Raw genomic sequence first — 24,617 nt, forward strand, 5'->3', positions numbered from 1 at the left:
CCGTCCCCCCCCCCCCCCGCCGAAACTTCCCACATGAGTTATGTCGTATGGTGTGACTGGTGGTGCCTCTTGGCTCCAACCCACCGAAGTTGCCCTCCAGCCACCGTTAAACTATTACACTGGCTCCTCAGGAAGACCTAGGGCTCCTCCTGCCTGTCTCCCCAATGATAAGATTGTAGCTACGAGTCTCTGGCCCAGCTCTTTACAAAGATCCTGAAGCTATTAGCTCAGCCCCTCTTCTTGTGTGGCAAGCATTTTATAGACTGAGCCTTGGGTTTCATGCTTTTAAGGGTATGCTCTCAGTTTAATGCTCTAGATTTGCAGTTGGAATCAATCCCCTGACCCCTGCATAGTCATAGTGACACTTGCTATGTATTGAATGCTGAGGCATGTAGAGGCTAGAGATAACCTGTAGGGGTCAGCCCTGAACACGAGGCTTTGTAGGCATATGCTATCACGTCCAATTCCGCTATTGCTGCTGTCCTGAAATACAAAACCCTTAGCCAAGAGACTGCATTTTCATTTTGTGCTGGGCTCACCAAATTATGTAGCCATTCCTGGGTCTCAATACACTCTTCCATTCTAGCTTTATTTTTGGCTTCATTTTTATTTCCTGTTGTATTTCTGATATATCTTAATATCATTTCCTGTAAATTTTTCTAATTGTCCTATGTGTGAGCCACATAGTTTCCATTTCACAAAAGACAAGAGAGTAGCTCGATAATGTCATGACTTCTGTGAAACCTTCCCTCCTCAGATTTCTAGTCACATTTTTCTCTTCATGGCTAGGCTGACAACATTCACTCTTCCTGCCACACTCCTGAATTCTTCCTTATCTTGAATCACTTGCTTTCCGCTGTGGTTACTTCTCTGGTTATTAGCATCTGTATGGCCTTTTATATTCTAGGAGGAACTGTCTTCATAGATATTATTCCTAACACCCTACTAGGAAACAGTTGTCGAATGAATTCTCATCACTGTGACAAAACCAACTCAAGAAGAGAAGAGTTTCTTTGGTTCACAGTTACAGGGTATAGTCCATCATGGTGGGCAAGGCAGGCTGCAGGAACCGGAAGTAGACTCTGTCGTTGTCACTAGTCAGGAAGCACAGGAGATGAATGTAGATACCATGATTACTCTCCCCTTTAATAGCTGTCAGACACAGCATCCTGAATTGATGCCATCCTTAGGTAAAATGGAGTTCCTACCTCAACCAACTAATCTACACAATCCCTCACAGATGTGCTTGTCTCATAGGCGATTCTAGATCCTGTCTGGTTGGCAATATTAAACATTGCAGTGATGAGTCAAGCAGTAAGCTACACACCCTTATGTAGACTTGAAACCATACCATTTGTGTTCTGAATGAAGTATGCATATGAAGATGTATATCTGAATGAAGTAGTTGCTGAAAAGGTCATTGCTAAAATGATGAATGCAATGAATCACTGAGTCATTCCAGGTTTGGTTTTATATATGTTAGTGCGTATTTCAGTGGTTATAATTGAAGAATGTGTACCATGCTTTCCATTTCCACTCAGTGCTGTTGACAGTTCTGACTGGTAGATTTAGGAGTGCCAGAGTTCAGATTAATTATGCAGAAGGATATTACTGACACATTTACAAGCTTTATTTCCACTTTGAGCATTGGTTGCTTAATTTAAAAGAAAGTTTCTGTGCTTTCCTTTTGTCTTAGGTCCAAATGTCATTAGCATTAACTTTACAGTTCATCCTTGAAAGGACAGTTTGAAATGGACATTTGGGACAAAAGTCTATCTCCTGTGACAGATCAACAACTAGAAGCAACAGTTATGAGCCTGGTGCTCTGTGTTTAGACTTGCCTCTCTGAAAACTATAAAATTGGCTTCAAGAATAGATGCTCAGGGACAAGTTTTAGCTCCCATCTTATGCTAACTGACCCAAAATATTTGTCTGCGGTGCTGTTATGATCTTTTGAGACAAATTTCTGTTCTCTTCCTTACAGAAAAGCCTCATCTTTACCTGTAGATGTTGTCTCCCATAGCAATCTGAAAAAAAACTGTTCCTGACATTGTAAACTGGGAGCTGGAGCTGGGACTTAGAGGCCATGGTTAGTTCGAGAGGTTGAAATTTTTATCTTGAGCTGAACATCTTGTGGATTGTGTTATGCTAGGGAAATATGTTTTATCTCAAGCATCAGATTCCACGAAGACATTAGATTTTAGGAATTACTATTTAACAAGAGTGTGGAAGGTAAAATGGAGGGAAACCTTTGACCTATCTTAGCCAACTCTTTGTCTTTCTATTTAGTGTTCATGAGATATGTATTTGAATTAAGCCACTTACTGGGAGAGGGGAAAGGAGTGCTTGAAAACAGATTAGAGAGATTATTACCAAGTAGAATCAGTTAATTTTGTCATCACTCAGTAGGCTGAGGGCCAGAGGACTGTAAATGTATAACTTGGCCACATAGTGTGACCCTGTCTGAAAAACCAAACAAAATAAGTCTTAATTCAAGTGATCACAGGGGGTGAGAATCTTGCCTCTGCTGGAGTATCTTATCTGAGGTCTTTTGCTGAGGATTTAGAAAGGAGAAATAGGGGCTTCTGGCTAGTGGTTTTTACATGGGTCAAACTGAGTTTCAAGTAGGAAAAAGGAAGTTGAAGAAACTGAATCCAGGTGAGAAGGTGTGATAGTGTTTAGAATAGTTTGCCCTGGAGCTCTGGGGAACTTAGAAGCCATCAACTCAGCACGGGGTAAATGAAGTTAGGAGGATAAAGCTGCTTCAGGGGGAAGTACAGAAGGAAAGATCTGAGACTTCTGTTCTTTGAGGAAAAGGTGAGCTCTGTAGAAATTGGCAGGTCTTTCTCCAGAAAAACTAGCGTGCACACAGACATTTGTTATGAGCCATTCATGTGATGCAAATTAGATCTTAATGTGGGACTCTTTGGAAAGAGAATTTTGGGTTATAGCAACCAGGCAAGGTCTAAAGTTATGCTTTAGACTCAGGCACTAGATAGATGTGCCAGAGACCTCAGGGAAGAGAAAACTGGACCTTAGAGAGTCCTCAGAGATGGACTACCTGTGTGTAACATTCTGCCCTTTCAGTTGCTCTTAGTGTTTCTTCAGGGAAGAAAATCAAACTGAGTGTCAGCCTGAGTACAAGACCAGGGTAGCTCTGTCCCAGGGGATGAAAGTAGCATCCACGAAGTAGTCTTATGTGATAATCCCCAAGGGAGCTACCTTAAGGTCACAGATCCCTTGCTTCAGCAGCATTTTCCTTTTTAGAAGAAAGTAGGACCTCTTTGGTGCTCAGATCACAAAATATAATTATCAACAGAGGATATAGGTCAGTCAGGAAGTTGCTTCAAGATCTGAGTTCAATTTTGAAAACTCACACAAAGTCAGACATGGTGGCATATGTTTGTAATCCCCGCCCTAGGGAAGCAGAGGCAGGCAGATCACCAAGACTCACTGGCCAAGTCAGTTTAGCCCACATGGTGAGTGCAAAGCTAGCCTTGTCTACATAGTGAGCTCCAAGCCAGTCAGGGCCACATACCAAAACACGGGAGCACTGGATGCTGATTACTGTGTCTAGTATCATGAAATACCTGTACAGCAGAATTGATGCTGAATCCAGACAGCCTAGTTCCATAGTGTCAGATCCCAGCGCCACACTCCAGTGACTACTTGTTCAGTGCCACTAATGTTCAGACAAAGACTCAGGATTACCCTTGGCATCATCTAGGGCATTTGTAGAGAGGTTTCATTGAGGAAGGCAGATCCACTGGAACGTGGGTGGCATCATCCCTTGCATGGGCTGTGGGTCCTAACTGAATAACAGAAATGGTGGGGAGTGAGTATCCATCTCTGCTTCCTCACTGCAGATGAGGAGTAGCTAACTGCCCACACTCCAGCCACATCAGCTCCAGCCACCTTTGCTGCCATCCCTTCCCAGCCATGATGGCCTGTACACCCAAACTGCGAGCCACAATAAATCCTTTCTTCCTTAATTTACTGTTCTCAAGCATTTTGCCACAGCAATGAAAAGGTAACATTACATATGCTAATGTCCCCTTCTTTCAGCATTGTACCCCGTTTTGTCCAAACACTCCTGAGTCTTTGCTTCCCTCTGGCTGAGGAAAAGTAGGTTTTGCTTACTATATATGCTTTGTGTATTTGCTTCTGTGAGAAAAACAGATCTTAGGTATGGAGGATGGAGAGAAGCATCACTGTGTTATGGCTGGATATTTTCAAGTTTTTTAACAGTTGTTTACTGGAAGCTATTACATTAGGCACTATTGATGGGTACAGTAAAACATTATGAAAAATACCAATTCACATTAATCAAGGATCTTCCAGTGGTCTTAGAAGTCCAATACATTCAGCGGGTGATGCAAGCTCATCGACCCCTAAAGAGCCCCATGAAAGATTAATTCGCAAGCAGCTATCTTCCGAGTGGTTTTGTGAAATAGTTGGAAATGAGTTTCAGACCTCAGTCTAGCCAAGAGATTTTGGAAATTTATTTTTAAAATGGTGAGGCTGTTGAAGGAACTATAAACTTATAATAAAGCAGAATTTTCTGAGTTTAATTCCACACAGGTCTTAGTAAGACAATAGAAAAATTGAATGCCTTTTCTCACTATTAGCAAGACATTTTAAAGAAAATGAGAGTGAGGGTTCTTATTATCTTCACCCCCTCTTCATGCCATGTCCACTTCTAGTCCATGGACTTTCTGAATCAAATACTTTAAAGACACTCTGGACACTCATTAGGCAAATATGTTTAGGATTACGTACTTACTGGGATTTAAAATTATCCTATCAAGAGTCATCACTTTTTTAAAAGATTATGTTTAAAGCACTTTTGTAGTCACAGAATGAGATGCTATGGCATCTTGTTCATAATGATGCTTGTTCATGATGTTTTTATTTTTAAAAAGATGTATTAATGCTGGGCGTTGGTGGCACTCGCCTTTAATCCCAGCACTTGGGAGACAGAGGCCGGCAGATCTCTGTGAGTTTGAGGCCAGCCTGGTCTACAGAGCTAGTTCCAGGACAACCTCCAAAGCAATACAGAGAAACCCTGTCTTGAAAAACAAAAACCAACAAACAAAAAACCCAAGAGATGTATTAATCAGTATCTTAGAAGTACAAGAGGCTGAAAAGCATTAGTGTTTGCCAGCATATTTAGTGTTAGAAATATTTTCCCCTATTGATAGAAAGCACACACACACACACACACACACACACACACACTTTGTGTTTGCTAGGGTAGTACTACTATTGTCCAAATTTCTCTCTAGCATTCTTAAATGGACTAAACCATTTTTGCATATATGGGTGTGGGAGAAAGAAACATTGATTTATTGATTACATAATTGTGGTCTAGACACTTTTTATTTGTTTAGGTCCATTAAACTCTCCTAGCAGTCATATGAGGAAGATGATGTCATCTTAATTTTGCCAGAGAAGAACAGAAGCTTAGGAAACAAAGTTCACTGTGGTTTCCTATTCTGCTACTTTGGCAGAGTAGATACAGGTTTAAACGCCAGCTTGTCTGAATCCAGGGTAATTTTCTTTGTCTTTGTAGACTCTTTGTATAAAATTAGTACATGGAGAGATACTCTCCTAGCCTAGATCCACAGGGGAAGGCCTAGGCCCTGCCCCAAATGACTTGACAGATTTTTATGATCCCTTGTGGAAGGCCTCACCATCTCTGGGGAGTGGATGGTTGGATGGGATGGGTAGGCTGGGAGGGAGAGGGAACTGGGATTGATATGTAAAATAAGATTGTTTCTAATTTAAACAAAATTTATATAAAAATTAGTACACAATAAAAAAAAATAAATAAATAAACTGTTTTGGTTAGGAACAGCAACCTTAAAAAACACCCTTTTTATTTACACTAAAGCTCAGTTCAGTGCATGACATTGATATTTTATAGGAATCCAACAATTAAGCAAACTGTGTAAGGTATATCCTATGAGAAATTTGGAAGGCAACCTTCAGCTTTGGACTTCTGTCCCTTCCACCATGGAGTCCCCTTAGAACCGAGCGTGTTATTCTCTGTGATATTCTCCTTGGCTATCTACTCAATAATGTGAAACCTGTTGCTTCATCACAAATAAAGGCTGGTGTGTTGACAATTAGTCATTTTCTAGTGCCCTCAGGAAGTCTCTGTCTATATCTGACAACTGAATACTGTTTTCCCAACAGGACCTGGCTCTCTCTTAAGTACGATGGACTTTGGTTAGAGCTGAGGGTCAGCTGTTCTGACTATGCTCCTGTTTCAAAAGGGCTATCAATTTGCTGTCACTCTTTTTTTTTTGTCTTCATTTTTTGATTTCATTTTACATTCTAACCACAGTTCTCCCTCCCACCCCTCCTCCCACCTCCCTTCATCTCCCCCAAGGCCGCCCCCAGTCCACTCATCCTCACAGGTAATTTGCTGTCATTCTTGATCTACACCCGTAGTAGTCAGCTTCACTTCTCTGCTGTTACTTTGTCTGGAGTCACTAAGGGGCTTTGCCTGTCAGAGAACTGACATTTCCAAGAGCAGAGGGAAAGAATAAGTGCTTTGTTCAGAAAAGCCTTCGAAGGAGACACAGGGGCCACCTCACCTGCAGCTCAGTGGATCTGAATGATACCATGCAGCAGCTCATATGGCAATTGTGCCTGTGCTTGCCAAGTGTGAAAAGGGACCTTTCCTCTGTGAGAGGTCAACCTCTGCTCCGCATTGTGTTGGAACTGGACGTTGGGCTCCATGGGGTCAATCTACTGAGGGAGAAATCCACCAGAGGCCAGATTTGTATTTAGCACTCCCCACAAAGAGCCATTCGCTTGTGTTCTGCCAAAAGTCACAAGTGACCCTGCTGGAATATCTGAAGGTGTAGTCAGCTATCAGAATAATTTAGACTATGTAAATAAGCTCCAGGGAAAGTGAGCTAATTCCCCAGAAATCGGGAGTTTTGCTTTTGTAAGTTTCTAAGTCACGTTCATCGAAATTTGCAGGAGGCTTCAACAGATGGCTGAGCCCGAAGTAGTAAATTACTTGTAACCTCTTCAAGAAGAACTCTGAATGTTAAGACATAAAGGCTGTAAAGCACTATAGCCATTTCTTAATATACTTCATTCATTACGCAGATTATAGCAAACCATGTGCCATGAATAAATACTAGAGACTGATGTTGGGGTTCAAGATTCAAGCTGAAGTTCAGAGAAGCAAAGCAGCTGGCCACTAGCTCTCACCTCTACCTCAGGCTGAAAGGGCTGATACTGTCTTCATGAGCCCTCACCAAGCCTCAGACTGCTTCCTCTCCTCAGTGTGGCTGGAGAGAATCAGTGCCTTCCTATCCTCAATGTGGCTGGAGAATGAATACCTGATACTGACTACCCAAGACCCTGCTTCTCGTCTTAAATACCTCTCTAGTCCTGGGATTAAAGGCGTGAGCTCTGTTACTCTTTTAGACGGATTCAATCTCGTGTAGCCCTAGGTGGCCTTGAATTTAGAGAGATCCATCTGCCTTGGTCTCCTGAGTCCAGGGACTAAAGGTGTGTGCCTCCACTGCCTGGCTTTTATGGCTAACTATTATGGCTGCTTGGCTATTCTGGTCTCCAGTGGCTTTAATAAATCATAAACAACATATCACTCCAATAGCTGACCATGTGAGGCCCTTGCTGTTGGAGGTGTGCATAGCAGCAGGACTCAAACTACTGACCTCTACTACTGTGTGCTTTCTATTGTTTCTATCCTAGGATGCGATGGTCAAATGTAATGATAGCATTGATTGTTATCTTGACAGCACCTAGAACCACTTAGAAAAAAAAAAAAAAACAAAAACCTCCATTCATCCATGCAGGAGGCTCACTTCCTGCTACTGTGCCTTTGCTGCTGTGCTGGAATGCACATCTGTGCAGGAGGCTCTCACTCTGCCTACCATGCCCTGTTGCTATGATGGAATGTGCACCTGTGTAGCAGGCTCTCACTCCTGCTATCATGCCCTCGCTGCTATGATGGATGCACATCTGTGCAGGAGGCTCACACTCCCCCAACCTGCCCTTGCTGCTATGATGGACTGTATCCTTAAACCATGAGATAAGACAAACCCTTTTCCATTAAGTTGCTTTTGTCAGGTAATTTGTTACAGCCACAAGAAAAGTAACTAATTCACCGAATATAAATTTTGTCTTTCTAAGGAAGATGCTTGTTCTCTCCGAAGAAATGTCTGAGCCCCCAAGTATATGCAGGGCCTGTCTAGTGCCTTTCAGGAGAGAAAAGATTGTAGTGAGAAGATATTTAGCATTGTGGTCTGGATAGTTCAATGAATAAATTATTTTTGATAACTGTCCCTAAATGCTGAGCTCAACTAACTAGTCTCCCTTTTGGTTCCATGTTCACTAGGCAGCACTCTCCTTGAGCAGTCTTCTTTCAGAAGAAGATAGGCTGATCGTGTTGACAGGAATATTTAAGTCTGTATAACAATTAAATTGTTTCTTGGCATGATTGATGTGTTGGTACTTGACCTTTATTTTTAAAGGCTTCCTAAGAATGTTTTTCTTACAGGAAATCCTATTATACTAAAATATTTGTGTCATCAAGTCTTATTCCTTATGATTAAGTATGCTAAGTGGATCTGAATGATACCATCTCAACAGTTAAACAGAAATACCTCACCAGGATGTTTCCTTGAAATGATTGTTTCTCACAAATGATTTTCTGTCTTATTGAACTGAACATCTGAGACAAAACACAGGTCATGAAAACAATGCTATGGTATTGTGAAAATCAGAACCTTATTTCATGCTAGCATCTGGGTAGGTGGAATACTTTTGGGTACCTTTGTGGAAATTTGTAAACTTACAAATGTACATATAGATCTACAGTTTGGGTAAACAGGATACCAGAAATCATCCAAAGAACACACAGTTGAATACTACTGCGTTATCATTGTTCTTTTAAAAGCACTTTGATATATATATATATATATATATATATATATATATATATATATCACAATTTCAGGTTATTTTTGATTCAACACCTAACTTATTGGTATAAGAGGAGGTGAGGTAAATGTGCCTAAAATTTAACACTGCATTTCACTTCAGTTTAGAATACATAGTGGTGAGTGATGTCATTTCAAATCAGCTTTAATGATTACCATAGAAGTGGACTTCATAGAGAGGGCCCTGGCAGTGACTGGTTCATTAAAGCTGATTATTAATCCTATTTCCTTTTTAAAAACTTAATTGTATTTAAGTGTATGTTTGTGGGTATGTGCACATGAGTGCAGTACCTAAGGCGGCCAGAAGAGAGCAGTGTCACATCCCATGGAAGTGGAGTTACAGGGGGTTGGGAGCAGCCTGATTGTGATTGCTGGGAGAGAACTCCTATCCTCTGGAAGAACGGGAAGAGCTCTTAATTCTTGAGCCGTCTCTCTAGTCTCTTTTGTCTTTCAGGAAGTTGAAAACTTCTGAATTCCAATTAGTTTGAGTTGTAAAACTTCAGTTTATATTAAATTGCTTTATTCTGTTAGGTTTATGTCTAAAGATTTTCTTTTTTTCTTCTCTTTCTTTTACTCCCTTCATCCCTCTTTCCCTCCCAATCATTCCTTCCTTTTTTTTCTTTTCTTTCCTTTCCTTTTCTCTCTCTCTCCTCTCTCTCTTTGAGACACAGTCTCATTGTGTGACTCTGGCTCAACTGAACTCACTTAGTAGACAATGTTGCTTTGAACTTACAGAGATCCTCCTGTTTCTGTCTCTCAAGTGCTGAGGTTAAAGGCATGTGCCACCATACTCTGCTTAAGTCTAAACATTTTTGGATAATTTATCCATATATATTTGATAAAATCAGGCATAGAAATATTGCCCCCCCCCCCATGTTACATATGAAGACAATCAGCGGTAACTACCCTCTCAGGATAGTTACTATTGCTTAAAAATGACTGGCCTGATCACAAAATGGATGAGCATGTGATCAACAAAAGCAAAGACAACAAAAGTCATCTGGGTATGGATTTCACTTAGCCTAATGACCTGTATACAGTAAGCCATTAATAAATGTTTGCTAATAGTAGTAACATTTTAAAGTCACATATTACATATTCCCTTTATATGCTTTTCATCAGTATATGTTTCAGGGTCTATTGGCATAGATTAATTCTGTAGTAACTACTATAGTTTTACAAGCATGAACTATAGGGGCTCAGAGATACCCAATGGTTAAGAATGCTTGCTGTTCTAGCAGAGGACCCAAGTTTGGTTTTGAGTACTCACATAAGACAGTTCACAACTACCGGTAACTACAGCTCCAGGGTACCCAACACCCCTTTCTGGCCTTTGAGGACATTGGCACACAATGTGCACATATACACACAGTCACAATATACATATAAATAAAGATAAATCTTAAAAATATGACTTAAATCTTAAAAAAAGTTGACTTCCTTTTTCTTCCCCTCCATCCCTCCCACCAGTTTTTCTTTCTTCAGAATGCCTATGGGTGTATAACTGAGGTGGCATTAAATTATGATACTACATTTGACTTAGATTTTCTTACTATTGGTTTTTGATTTTTATTTGTTTCTTTGTTTTAATTTTCCCCATCTTGGAGTTGCTCCCTCCACTTTGTATAGTATGGTAAAAACTTGCTTTTCCCATGAACTCCTAGACATATCTTTTAAGTACCTCAATATTGATATATTGTCTTGATAACTAAAGATTAGCATTTTCCAGAATCACTTAGCTCCCTCTCATGGTTGCCCTTTAACCTGGAAGCTAAGTCCTTTTAACCACGAGAAATCATTGACTCATTTCATCCTTGAGGCAAACTCTTGAATGGTGGTTCTGATTTTTCCCTGGATTTAGCCTTTCCCCAGATGTCCAACTCTTTTCTCTGTTAATGGTTTTCAGACTCCACATTGAAAGTCTGTGATATTCTGTCCTGGCCTAGCCAGGCCCATGGCACTTATTTGGATTTCTCTTTCAAGCCTAAAGCAAGCTTCGGACTTGCATGTTAATCTTGCCTGGGATTTTACTTCTGCACCTGATGATACATTTGTAGCAGGGGGACTTGCCTGTCACTCAATGACAAGAAGTTAATTACTTTGCCCCAGCCTCATCACATGCTAGACACTTTTTTATTTATTTGCCACAATAGTCACTTATACAAATGGGTGGCTTAACTTTATTGCAAACAGAAGTTAGCAAGGTCACAACACTAGTTTGAAGCAAACCACTGTTTGGTGTAAATGGAATTCTTAATTGGTCTAAGTAGTAAAGACTCAGGCCAGCCTGGTTTACAGAGCGAGTGCCACAATAGGCTCCAAAGCTACACAGAGAAACCCTGTCTCAAAAAACCAAAACCAAAACAAAACAAAAACCCCCCAAAACTCAGACTCAGATAGAGAGGAAAACGTGGAGAGATCAGAGAGAAGAAGGAGCAAGCCACAGCCACACCTTATCTCCTTAGTATCTTGGCAGACCAGAGAAGAGTTCCTGTTTCTTCCTGCTTATATCATGTTTCTGCCCAGCTACCTCACTTCCTGTCTGTCTATACAGACCTCCAGACCTTTATGGTTAGCTAGCGGTAAGCTCCATTGTCTGGCCTTCAGACAGGCTTTATTTGTACAAGCAAGATACCACCACAGTTTGGAACTCAGACATGTCTGCATTCAGATGAAAATGAGGGTCCCTTGTGGGATATTTTGTTTATTTTTTTTTGGTGCCTATTACCAGATGAACAAGGCAATCTACAGAAGGATTGGCAGAATCAACAGCCTCCCCAGACAGTGAGGACTCATTAGTAAGTGGGTGCTGTCACCATTGCCCTTTGCCTCTTAAAGGGGATTGGATCCCCCTTCAAAGTAACTTCTAGCTTAGAGCATATGAATTCCAGATAAGCTGTTCAAACAGTGAAAGGACAGGTCTTCAATACAGACTGGCTTAGGTCAGCCCTCTGGAAATTTTGTTTCTTCTTGAGAAATCTTGTTACTGAGAAGGAAGCACTGGATTAGATGAGGCTCCACTAGCCATGAGGCAATTCTACATGGAATGATATTCTTCTCAATTATGTGTTGCAGTCAGTCAGAACTCCATTACAAGACATAGACACACACGTAAAAATGGTCTGTCTTAAGACCTTATTTCATACTCAAATGCTGAGTTAACTGACTCTGAACTTGGGAATTGCTTTAGATCCTGTCTGACCCTGGCATTTTTAAGCATTTTGGGGTCAGAAGCTGACAAACTGTTAAATGGACACACTCTCTCTGAGTGCTTAAGGAGGTGGCCTGATGAGCTGTGAGAAGCAGACCAGGCCCGAGTCAGTACCTCCCATGCAGAACGGTGAAGGTTTCCTGACCAACTGCCTTGTTTGTGTTTCCTATGAACTAAAAGAGGAATGAATGGGATTGGAGATAAACTTTACACACAATTTCAGTAAACAAAATCCATTTAGTCTGAATCCGTAGGGACTCCAGATGTATTGTCCATCACCCGGCACCAGCTCCATAGCCTCCCAAATCCACCGACAGGCTCGAGAGCTTTCTGCACAAAGACTATGCAGTTTTTGCATTATTTATTAGGTTTACTCTTCTTGTAGACTTACAAGTCAAATTTAAGCCAAATGTGATATAATTTCAGCATTTGGGAAGCTGAGGCAGGGAGATTATGAATTTCATGCCAGCTTATGCAGTGTCTTGAACTCTTGCCTCAACAAAACAAAACAAAGAAACAAAGTGAAGCAAGTTTATCAAATATAATGTATTTGAGTCAACTACAACCTAATGAACTTTTAAATAAATATCTAATTATTTATGTATTTGGCTGGACTGTTAAATTCTATTGCAGACTGATGGAGCCTGTAGTCACAGTTGCATTAGAGTTTTAGATTGTTACTGTGTGCTGAATCTCAAAATAGAATTCTGCTTAGGCATTATAAATTCAACTTCCTATTTGGTTTAGAAATTCTCTTATGTAATAATCCAAACAGAATCTAAAGATCTCCATGAATGCTCTTAATAATGAAACTCTTATGACTTTACAGTCACAAAACTTAAGCCAATTCTTTGTCTCTTTTCTAACAGCCATGGTTAGAGAATTCTTCCTTTCCTTTGCACACACACACACACACACACACACACACACACACACACACACACACACATTTAAGAAGGCATTCAAGACCATGCTTCTGAGACAGACAGAAAATTAAAATTACAGTTTCAATATTTCTATTTAATATATTTAAATAAGGCTACGATGAGAAATGCACATATAAACCATGGCCCTTCTTAGGGACATCGAATAAAGGAAATAATTACTTAAAAACTTTAGTAGACAAAAAAAAAGGAAAAAAAAACTTTAGTAGATCCCATAACTGGGCACCAAAAGTAGCAATTCTGCTTCAGGACTTGCATAGAACCAGGCACCGTTCTTATATGTGGTGGGTTGGGCTGCTCTCTGAAGGGGAGAAATGATTGGACAGGATGGCAGGCAGAACTGTGTGTCTCGAATCATTGGCCAACTTTGAAGCTAAATAAGACACGGAGTAGAGGGTGCTAGAACAAATTATGATTATTGAGGGATATAAAATGCTTTAAAACTTTTTAAGACTGGTTTTTTTTATTATTTTTAATTATATGTATGCAAGTGTGTCTATGTGGAGCTATGTGCACACAAATGCTGGTGCCCACGGAGGCCAGGGGCATTGGATCCCTTTGGAGCTTGACTGGTTGTGAGCTGCCTGGCACAGGGGCTGGGAAATGAACTCAGGTCTTCCTCAAGAGCACTATATCCTCTTAACTGCTGAGCCATCTCTCTTGCCTCCTAAAGTGCTCATGTTCCTAAAGACATACCATTTCTATCTGTTTAAAACATCTTCTGGTCTGCTTTGCCAGTCCCTAGCTACAAGCCATGAGTAGCTCTGTAGCACTTAACATGTTTCTGGTCTAGACTTACACATGCAGGCCTGTGACTCCATGACTTGGTAGGCTCAGGCAGGGAGATTGCAACTTCAGGGTTAGCCTGGGCTACATAGTATGACCTCATCTAAAAAAATAGACCCTCCCCCCAAAAACCCAAAGCCAAGCAAATAAACAAAGAAACAAAAAAGACCCAAATCAAATAAAGAACTAGTCTAAACTAGTGTAGTCTGAGATGTAGTATTGGTACAAACTATATACCAGATTTCAAAAACTTAATATTAAAATGTAGGTAAAATATTTCTCATTTTTAGTACTTAGATGTTTTGAATATATTGGGTTAAGTAAGATAGCAGAATGAACTTCCTTTAAAAATGGCTTATACAAATCTTAGAATTAAACCACTGTCTTACAATGTATTTCTATCATGTAGTGCTACTCTAAAAAGCGGTCATCTGGATTTTTAAAAATCTGTTCTAACTGCATTATCATTTGCAATCTGGCCAGTCATCAGAGAAAGCAAGATCTCAATTCTGATCTGTCATTTGTTCCGTTGCATGTCCATTTCAAAGAAACTGTTCTTTGTTCTGTATTCCCTGTGCATTCAAAGGGAAGCAGAATGCTAAGAAAATGATGTTTGAATTTCTCAATAGCTGGGCATATAGAAATGACTCCAGGAAAGAAACACTTACCCAAGGTACCTCTGTGATGATATTGTTAATTCCAAAGTGAGGCAGAGATGAGGATGCCGAGAACCTTGATGCCATGCAATTCCTACTAGTATACTAGATTGTGCAAAAGGGAGGAGAAGGCACACCATACAGCTCTCCCGCCCCCTCTAAACATTTTAAATAAAATACATTAAAAATGCATGTTCATTTTAGGGAGTTTGAAATAGTCAGAGAAGTAATGAAAAAGCATCCATTATTCTCTCATTAGAAATAAAACAACTTGTTATTAATCATTTCTGTAATTATCTGTATATGTGCTCAATAAAAATGGAACTGAGCAGTTTTGTAATTAGCTTTTGTCACTTAATATATTATAAATATCTTTCTGGGCCCATAAAAGCATTTCTAAAACAGTGGTTTTGTTTTAGGTTTATTTCATCAATTTCCTTTAAGTAGAATATAAAGTAATTAGTTTAATTGTGACATTTTCACACCTATACATCATTATACTTTATTCTTATTCACCGTCCCACCATGGGTTTTAGTTTTAACAGTGTAAGTACATTTTCTTCAGATAAAAATCATTATTCCAAAGCTTGGTCTTTAAAGCCAGTGAAAGCAAACATACTGTTTGAAGCAAGGTTGGCGGCCTGGCCCCCTACCGGCTATGATGGGTCATTACATCACCTAAGGCTCTGTCATCACCTAGGGGGCTCTGCAGTGCATAGTTAAAATGACTGAGGGTTCTACTGTCTTCTGCTTCCCTGGTGTGTGTGTGTGTGTGTGTGTGTGTGTGTGTGTGTGGTGTGTGTGTGTGTGTGTGTGTGTGTGTGTGTGTTTGCTGATTTTTGCCTTACAAGCTAAGTTTCTCAGTTCAATTTGGCCCCCAGGTTTTGTTACTGCTGTTTTGGTATACTGAAATGCTGACTTTTTACATGATCTAATGTTGCTTTGTTCCAGCTGCCACTGTCAGTAAGAAGAACAGACTAACTGGCTGAAGCTGCCTAGGAAAGCTGTCTTATATAATGAAAGCCACTCTGGTCATACACACAAAGTAGCTAGTTGGAGTGAACCAACTTTTGGTCTTCCAGCTTTCAATAACATGTTATAGGTGCAGGAGTGACCTATAATATTGGAGTTTACTATAGAAATCTATGGAGTTTTTTTTCAGTGCTAGGGCTTCTCAGTTAACAAATGAGAGGGAAAAATTCATGCCCAGATACAGATGTTTGGGTCTAGGAATCCAATTCTCCCAGACAGTGTATATGCCTGAGAAATTAAGGTACATGCATTATGAAGAACCCAGTCATTATCTGATTCCTTTCAGAGACATTGTAGTTGATTTAATAGTATATTCAGCTAGCTTTGTTCTACATCTAATATATAACAGATAAACTGTAAAATGTCATCATGTAGACATGACTATTAATGGTTCATTGGACTTTTGTTGTTGTTTTTGTTGTTACCTCTACATGAATTACCTTTCCCCATTGCTGTGGTAAAAAGCCCAACAGAAAGCAACTTACAGGAGGAAGGACTTCCTATGGCAACAGTTTGAGAAAATCCTGTCCCTTGTGATGGGAAAGGCATGAGAGCTGGAACACAAGGCTACCTGCTCACAATGGGCCAATCAAGACACTAGGGGCTATGTAGGCTAGCACTCAGCTAGCACTCTCTGTTCTCCCTTGCAATTTAGTTCAGGATCCAAGCCCATGGGATGTTGTCACCCACTTTCATGTTGAGTTGTATCCCCTCCACCATTCTTCCTGGAAACACTCTCACAAAGAAATCTGTGCCTCATCAATGCACTAAGAATTTTTTTAATTGAGTTAATCAAAATGAAGCACTATGACTTGGGAATATCATAGCATTTCCCTTGTTCGTGATTCCTCCCCTCTGTGAAAAGTCAGTGTCATGGAAGGAAGATAAGACAGAAATGGAAGGCATATGCTGGGCCCAGCTCTGTCAGTTACTAGCTCTTTTACTTTGGGTAAATTTATTTTGTAAAAAAAATTTTTTTATATATTTATTGTATGTGGTTTGTTGTTGTTTTTAGGATCTGGGGTGGGGTGGAGTGGAACACCACAGCATGTAAGTAGATGTCAGAGGGCAACTTGGGAAGTTGGCTCTGTCTTTCCAACATGTATATCTGTGGGGTCCAACTCGGGGTCATTGACCGATTTGAGAGCAAGTGCCTTAACCTGCTGAGCCATCTCACAGGCCTTTGGGCAAATTTGTTATAATAAAGTTAGTAGTTGCAGGGGTGTAGTGTGTTTATTTGTCTTTAAGAAGAAAGTCAGTTTGTGTGATAATACAATTATTTTTCAATAAAATGGACTTTTTGCTTGCTTTGGGAAAAAAGTGAGTAGAATGGCTATAGATTATTTTACCATATAATTGTAAGGGTAGTGTTAGATTTTGTTTGTTTTGCTACATAGCCAGATTGCCCTGGAACACACATGTAGTCCACACTAGCCTATCCCTCATAGTCCTCCTTGTTTAACTTCCTGGACACTGGTACTCTTTATTTAGGATACCACATCGGTGTCCTAGGTCCTGCATGTTAAAATGGCATACATTTGAAAACACTGCTCAATTGTAAATAATATGCTATTTTCCCAGCCATCTTGATGACTAGGTACCTTCTGGCAACTTCCCAGTGAAGGGTGACACATCTTGTTCTCAGAGCTAAACAAGACAAAGTCTGAAGCCCCTTTTTCTTCCTCTTTTGTGGGGGTAGGCAGGATCTCACATTTTCAGGCTGACTTCAGTGTATTTGAGGATGACCTTGAACTCCTGATTCTCCTCCTTCTACCTCTGAGGTGTTGAGAATATAGACCTGAGTCACCACAACTGGCATCAAAGTTTCTTCCTTTACCATATACCTGGTTCTGAAACACATATATTGAAATTCTAAAAGCTGTACTATGGATCTGTAACTATTAGATTTAGCAAAACATGAGAGAAATAGCTCATATGACTGCTGGAGTCTCGAGATGGAGGAAGGCTTAAAGTACAAGGTCTCATGCCATGACTTTTATTTAAATTAAATACATTAAAAAAACCTTTTGTCAAGAACGGCTTTGCAATTATAATCAAGTTGCAATGATTTGTTCTTTGAATTCCCATGAGCATAAAGATTAGTCTTTCCCTTTGAACATTTTCACTTTACATAAAGAACATTGTCAACCCAGTCTAGGTGGAGGTACATTATTGAAAAGATATAGTGTGGCTTCCAGTTGGGGACTTTTGGCAAAGTCCCTAGAAATCTAAATTTCTCCAGGGAAGTGAATATGACTTCCTGTGCTCTCTGTAACACTGAAAAATGGCAAGCCTTGAATTTCATTTTGTAGCCAGTCTGACTCCTCAAAATTAAGTTATGGGTGAGTTCAGTTTACAGAAGTTCAGAGTGGTCTAAATGCTTGGTCACCCCATATTTTCGAGTTAAAACCCTAACTACCAAGCTGACAGTATCAGAAGGTGGGTCCTTCGGGAGGTGCTTAGATTACAAAGGTGGAATTCTCATGAATGGGATGTATCTTTGTAAAACAGGCCCAAAGAGATGAACTCACTCTCCCACCATATGGTGCAGTGGAAAGGCAACATGGGAAAGGCAAAAAGCTGTATCCCTTACACAATTCATCTCCATGCCTCCCTGGATGTGTATTTCCATCTGCCCTCATAGCCAAGTAAAGCCACACACGAGTGAAACCCTCTTTGCAATTTAAAGGCTGCTTGTTGATGGCATTCAAGGCTGTTTTGTCCTTTCCATACCAAACATGCATTATCTTTCATAGTTTTGTTACTGGAGGGGCACTCACTGTCTCTTACTATGTGATATGATTATCAGGTTCTTTATGTCTCAAAGAATAGAGGGAGAGACAGGGGAGCAGCAAGGAAAGTGCTTATTTATTGAGTCCCAGAGTTAACCTAGTGATTCATAAGACAGACCTCTGTGACCCTGTTTTATATTTGTTTCTTATGTATTAGTGTCATCTGTCATAATAAATGAGGCATTACAGGTAGTTTCAGCAACAGGAATTGCCATCGCTTGGGAGGCTAAGAGGTACAGTCAGATTTTTATTTGGGCCACCAGCTTACAAAAACTGACAAAGGAACTTCTTATTAATTATGAGAGCTTGGCCTAAAGCTTCGTCTCATCCCATTAGCTCTTATAACTGAAATGAACCAATTTATATCAATCTACATTTTGCCCCATGGCTTTTTACCTCTCTTCCATCTTGTACCTCCTGTTTCTTCTCCACATACTCTGGCAACTTTTTTCTGCTAAGATTCCTCTCTTCTTTTCCTTCTACACAGGAGTCCCACCTAACTAACCTCTTCCTACCTAGCTATTGGCCATTCAGCTCTTTATTAAATGAATCAGAAGGTTCCTCGGCAATGACACATCTTCACAGTGTACAAAAAGGTAATTCCACAACAGGAAGGTCCAAGGTGAAAAGCACAAAAATGCTGCTTGTCTTTCCATCTAGAGCATTTCCTGATATGCAGATGGCCACTTTCTTGTATGGCCTCACATAGAGGATAAAGACAAAGAAAGCATACTCTCTAATTACGTTGTATAAAGACATTCATCCCATCATGATGGCCTCATCTGCAACTACTTACCTGCTGAAGGCTTCGTCTCCAAATACCATCATGAGGCAGGTTAGGGCTTCATAGAAATCTGGGAGGGACAGTGCAGTCCATGGCTCCACAAAGTTTGTTCCTGTGGTTACCTGATTTGACTTTCCAAGCTCATTGAGGACGAGCACCACTTCTCTCCCCATTCTGCTCCATCATAGCCTTAGGTCAGAAGCTCCAACTTTGGCAACCCCAATAGTCTAAGCTTCACCCAGCTGGGCCCATGTGCCAATTGAAAACATAGGTGATGATAAAATGAGCGAGGGGGGATGCAGTAAGTACAGCCACATTGGGAAGATCTGAAAAAAGACTTCAGTGACCCCAAATCTGGTTTTGGGGTATTGACAAGAGATTTAGAGTAAATTGAGGAAGGATTGGGGCAAAGGGTAAGAGGCACAGATAATTACGCAGTTCTCATCAAGATCTGCTCCTTGATTATTGTCTCATCTCTCATTCCGTATTCTGGAAGGAATTCTTCTTGCTGAGGGAACAAGTGGGCTGTCAGATAATTACTTCCACCTCAGGATGCAGCCTGCCATCATGGACAGTAAGTTTTACCTCGGGGGATAATCTGTCCTACTTGTCTTTGCTCATCCTGGAGCTTAAGGCGACTACAGGTTTAGATAATAAGTTAGTTATCTCTGTGCCTTCAACTTGAAGAGGAATGAAGGGTAGACAGATTATCCTTAGTGATTGTGGTGGTTTGAAAGAAAATGTCCTCCAAGGGAGTGTAGCACTATTAGGAAGTGTAGCCTTGTGGAGTAGGTGTGGTTTGTTGGAGGAAGTTTGTCGCTGTGGAGGCCGGCTTTGAGGTCTCATATATGTTCAAGATACTGCCCCAGTGTTCAAGTTCACTTATAGTTGTCTTCTGATCAAGGTATAGCCAGCACTACATCTGCCTGCAAGCTGCCATGCTCCCCACTATGCTGATAGTGGGCTGAACCTCTGAAACTGTAAGCCAGCCACCTCAATTAAAAGTTTTCTTTTATAAGAGTTGCCATGGTTATGGTGTCTCTTCACAGCAATAGAAACCCTAACTAAGACAGTGATTATCCTTTCTACGCAGACCAATCAGCAGTTTGAAACAAGTAAAGGAGACAGACGCAAAGTGAAGGCAGAGGTGCCTGGCTTTCACCCACTTCCAGCTACTTCATGGCTCCATGTGAGAGGCCAAGCCTTTTTATCAAAAGCTGTTTCTCAGCATCTCTTATGATACCTAGTGCACTGCAAGTGCTCACTAGGCAGTTCTCATCATAAACTCTTCATCAGCTACACTGTTGTTTTGTATTCATCTGAGGGTCCTTTTTTTTTTTTTTTTCCTGTTTGTAAATCATTCTGAGGAAAGCTGTAAGTGTTTCTCAATTGCAGGGTGAGGAAAATTCTATCAGAAATGTTTAAAGCACATGCATTTCACCCTTCTTGTCCCCCTCTCCCTGACCATAAAGTTCTTGCATGACCAGCTTAGGGTAGGAGTGGAGCCTAGCCCATGTGTTTATGTTTCCTAAAATTTCATTCCCTTCTCTTGGGAGCTAGTTGAATGGAATTTTCAGAAAAATTTAACTATTACATAGAATTAAGAAAATAAATATCCAGTCTGAACTTTTGAATCTATAAAATATAACTCCAGGCAGTTAGGGTTCCTTCTTGTAAGATTTTAGTCTCATTAATAAGAGAATTTAAAAGCAGACTCTGAAGGAAACTTAAGGACATTTCATTGGGTTTGAGAGAACCATAAGAAATGAGGCAAGCTACAGATCTTGGTAGCTGATGTGAGGAGAGAGATGGAGAAGAAGAAAGAAATCATAGCCCTTTGAGTTGAGGTTCAAGAAAGTTGGCATCTTCAGCCATGAATGTTGGCAGCGGCTGCATGGTAGAAGGGGTGGGGTGGCTGTGTTAGAGAAAGACTGAGAATGTTCAGAATGTCAAGGACAGCATAATAAGGATTTTGTCTAGCATCCAAAGAAGAGATAGGAGCAAAGGAAACATTACATTTTGCATTGGTACTTAGAATCAGGACCAGACTTAGCAGTGAAGACCTGCAATAACTGCATTATTGTGCCCACCTCCTCAGCATTGGGGGAAACAGCTTTCCTGAGAGAGGGTCTCCTGGCCAGACGAGTGACACACCAAGAGTTAGATTAAGTCTTAGGGGAAGGGGAAAATTGTATGTAATGTTCTAATCATGGGGGCAGCTCAAAAAAAAACCTCATGGCTCCACCCAGGGCCAGAGTTTAATCTCAGATTCTACTCTTTGACTAGGAGGAAAGAGCTATCTCTGGATAGGCCGCAACAAAGCCCAGACACCTCTACTTTTTCATGTGCTATTTTAAATCCCAAGGAGTGGCAGTTATGAAGCTTCTCTTTCCAGTGTTACCAAGAAAACAGGAGCTAGGGACTGAAGTCTACTAAGAGGAAGGAGGTCCACTTCCAATTGTCTCCAAGTCAGCTAATCTCTCTCTAGCTACCTAACATTAATTATTGTTAAATAATGATTTTAACGTTGGAAAAATAATTTCTGCACCCAAACTAGATTATAGGAACTGAAGTTTGATTTATTAAAGTTTAAGGAAAAAATAATTGAATAATAGAGAATTTCAAAGTAAACACTCATAGCATTCTTCTTTTCTGAAGTTATTTGCCTGGTATGTGCAGCAAAGGTTCAACTAAGTCAGGAGACCTGTGTTTAGGACACTCTGCTGCTGACCGCTGTCTGACCCCATGCCTGTTATGTTTCTTTCTAACATTTGTTTTCTTGCCCATAAATCAGGCAGTAGGGGTAGATAATTTCTGATGCTCACATAAACTTCAGGGCAGAAAAATACTGAGTTGCCCAGCAGTATTTCAGAAATTCTTGTTTCATTCTTTTATTAGCTATGGAATATATTAATAAACAAATCGAGAGCTATAGTTTCATCTTTACTGGTCTTGGTGATTTGACTACAATTAAATAGACATTATAAACTGCCAAAAAGATTGGCCATTGAATTGATATAAGAGGGAGATATGCAAATACTAATTCATAAGAAGTACCTTCATTTCTTCAGGAAATAATTAGATTAAATTTTTAGGTAAGTATAGGGAGTAAATATGTTTTTTTTTCCCTACTATTTTTTAAGGCCTCTTTTAACATGCACCCTAAACCATTGTCCTAGCAAATCATTTCCAAAATTGAATTCAAGATTTGCATAATTTTACAGAGTATGAAACAAAAGGCAGTCGTCATTCCCGAAATGTAGATTTGTGCTGCTTCAGGGAGGGCAAATCAGATTTTCCTACATATACACACGGTGCTGATGCAGAATGCTGCTTTATATACAGCCAGAAGGAGATTTTTCTGGCTATCAATTTAGCTGGGAAGTTTTCTTCTGTTGGTTTTTCACAAGGTTAGAGCTGTGATGGTTACATTTATTTTCTTTATGTGTCTCTGGAGTTGACCAGCATTTCAGCAACCTTCTGTTAGCTCTTTTCTACCTAGTCCTCTGTATTGTTATTTTCTTTAATTTTAAAATATTGCTAGAACAAAACCATGCACTTAAGTGACACCTGTAATGACAAATCAATTGTGTTGTTCACATTGCAAATATTAGATTTAGAAGAAATGTGTTTTTTTGTATCAATTTGAACTTTCATCTGAGCTGAGCTGTCATTTGTTCTTATGAAAAAGAAGTCCTAGGATTGAGTGCTAAAACTTTTCAAGAAGCTGGTAAGGTGGTTCAGTGAGCAATAGTGCTTGCCCCCAAGTCAAATGACCAGAGTTGGATTCACAGTATCTACATGGTGGACGGAAAGAGAGGAATGACTCCTTCAAATTGTCCTCTGATCTCCACATGTGTATTGTGGCATACACACAGCCGCACCCCTCCACACTCAACAAACAAATTAGGATTTTTTTTTTTAATTTCAAAAAACTCCTGTTTGTTTGGATTTTGACCCTTCAAAATATTTAACAAACACTTATCAGGTATTCCAGGAAGTTTGTGAAGTAGATTTTAAGAATAAAAAAGAATTGAAGATGGAGAAAGTGTGGGAGTTTATCTTTAAGCTCAAAGTAATGTTGATAAATTTAGTGAATGCAAACAGTGAAGTGCTTTGTAGAAATGCTTTTAAGAGCTAAAACTATTCTAAGTAAAACATGTGTGCTGGGTGGCGGTGGCGCGTGCCTTTAAAGAGGCAGGTAGATCTCTGAGTTCAAGGCCAGCCTGGTCTACAAAGCAAGTTCTAGGACAGCCAGGACCTCACAGAGAAGAAACCCTGTCTCAAAAAAAAAAAAAAAAAAAGTGAGACTATAATAAATAAGAAGGTGTTATAGGCCCTCATGAATATTGATATGCTGGCCAACCCATAATTTAATTGTAAGCATTTTTGATGCTGAAGACCAAAGGTAAGAACCTAGATGAAGTACTAGTAGGTTTGCAGCATCCATGTCTTTGTGGATCTTTAACACACAACTATTTGCCCTGGGGGATTAGGTACTCTGAAGTGCAGTGTGTCTCCTTGTGATATGGATAGCAAGTGAACAAAAGCATTCCAGGGTTCTGCACAATTTGCTTTTTGCTTCTCCAAGAAACATGCTAAGAGGTAGACCCTGGAAATCAGCATTATTTGAATTCTAGAAATGATTTTTACTCATGCTGAGATTTTACAGGTAGTGAAATCAGGGACACACAGCAGGCCCAATTATCTTTTCACGTTGCAAGTAATTAGTGGGAGGCTTCATAGTAGAAATTAAGCTTTAAATTAACAATTTTAGTCAATCCAAAGTGTTTATGTAAAAGCACACCTTGTTCTTTGAGTCATTTACAGTATGCCTATTGATATGTCTAATAGACATGGAGGTAAACTGGGCCTCTATTCTTTGTCACTTTCAAAGGAATGTTGTATATGCTATTCTTTTAATTATCACAACTGTGTCATATTATTTTGGAGAAGGCCTTAGAATGAAAAACAGACATCATGCCCTGTTAAGTATATTTGAAAATGAATGTTTCTGATGTCAATCTTCCCCTTTAGATCATTTGGATGAATTCCTAAAGCAAATGATATATGGCAAGCTGACTTCATGTGTGATCACTTTTCTTGTTAGAAATAAGAGAGAAATGTTAAATCTTTCCATGCTAATAAAACTCAAATAAATACATGTTTATATGATTCCTTTATCTTCTTCAAAATTGCTCTGAAAAATATCACCCATTCAGAATGGGTGCTTATAGACAGGTTAATTAATTTTTGGGATCGGACACATTCCAAAGATCTTGAACTCAAAGAAATCTGACTGGTGTGTTAAAGTATCTTATACTATGCCTTTAGTTAGTCTGTTTGGTTTAAGGAGTCCTTATTCATTTTCTCCCAAATTGACCATGTTTCTTCAGAAGACACAGTACAGATATCTACCCACCCA

General features: G+C 39.9%; 1 protein-coding gene across 2 annotated transcripts in view; it reads left to right on the forward strand.

The window, feature by feature from the left end:
• Prkg1 (protein kinase cGMP-dependent 1) overlaps nt 1-24,617 on the forward strand; it is a 1,162,521-nt gene that overhangs the window by 689,393 nt on the left and 448,511 nt on the right. The gene's annotated exons all lie outside the window — the stretch shown is intronic.

This window comes from Cricetulus griseus, chromosome 3 (assembly GCF_003668045.3).
Source record: "Cricetulus griseus strain 17A/GY chromosome 3, alternate assembly CriGri-PICRH-1.0, whole genome shotgun sequence".
Taxonomy (NCBI): Eukaryota; Metazoa; Chordata; class Mammalia; order Rodentia; family Cricetidae; genus Cricetulus; species Cricetulus griseus.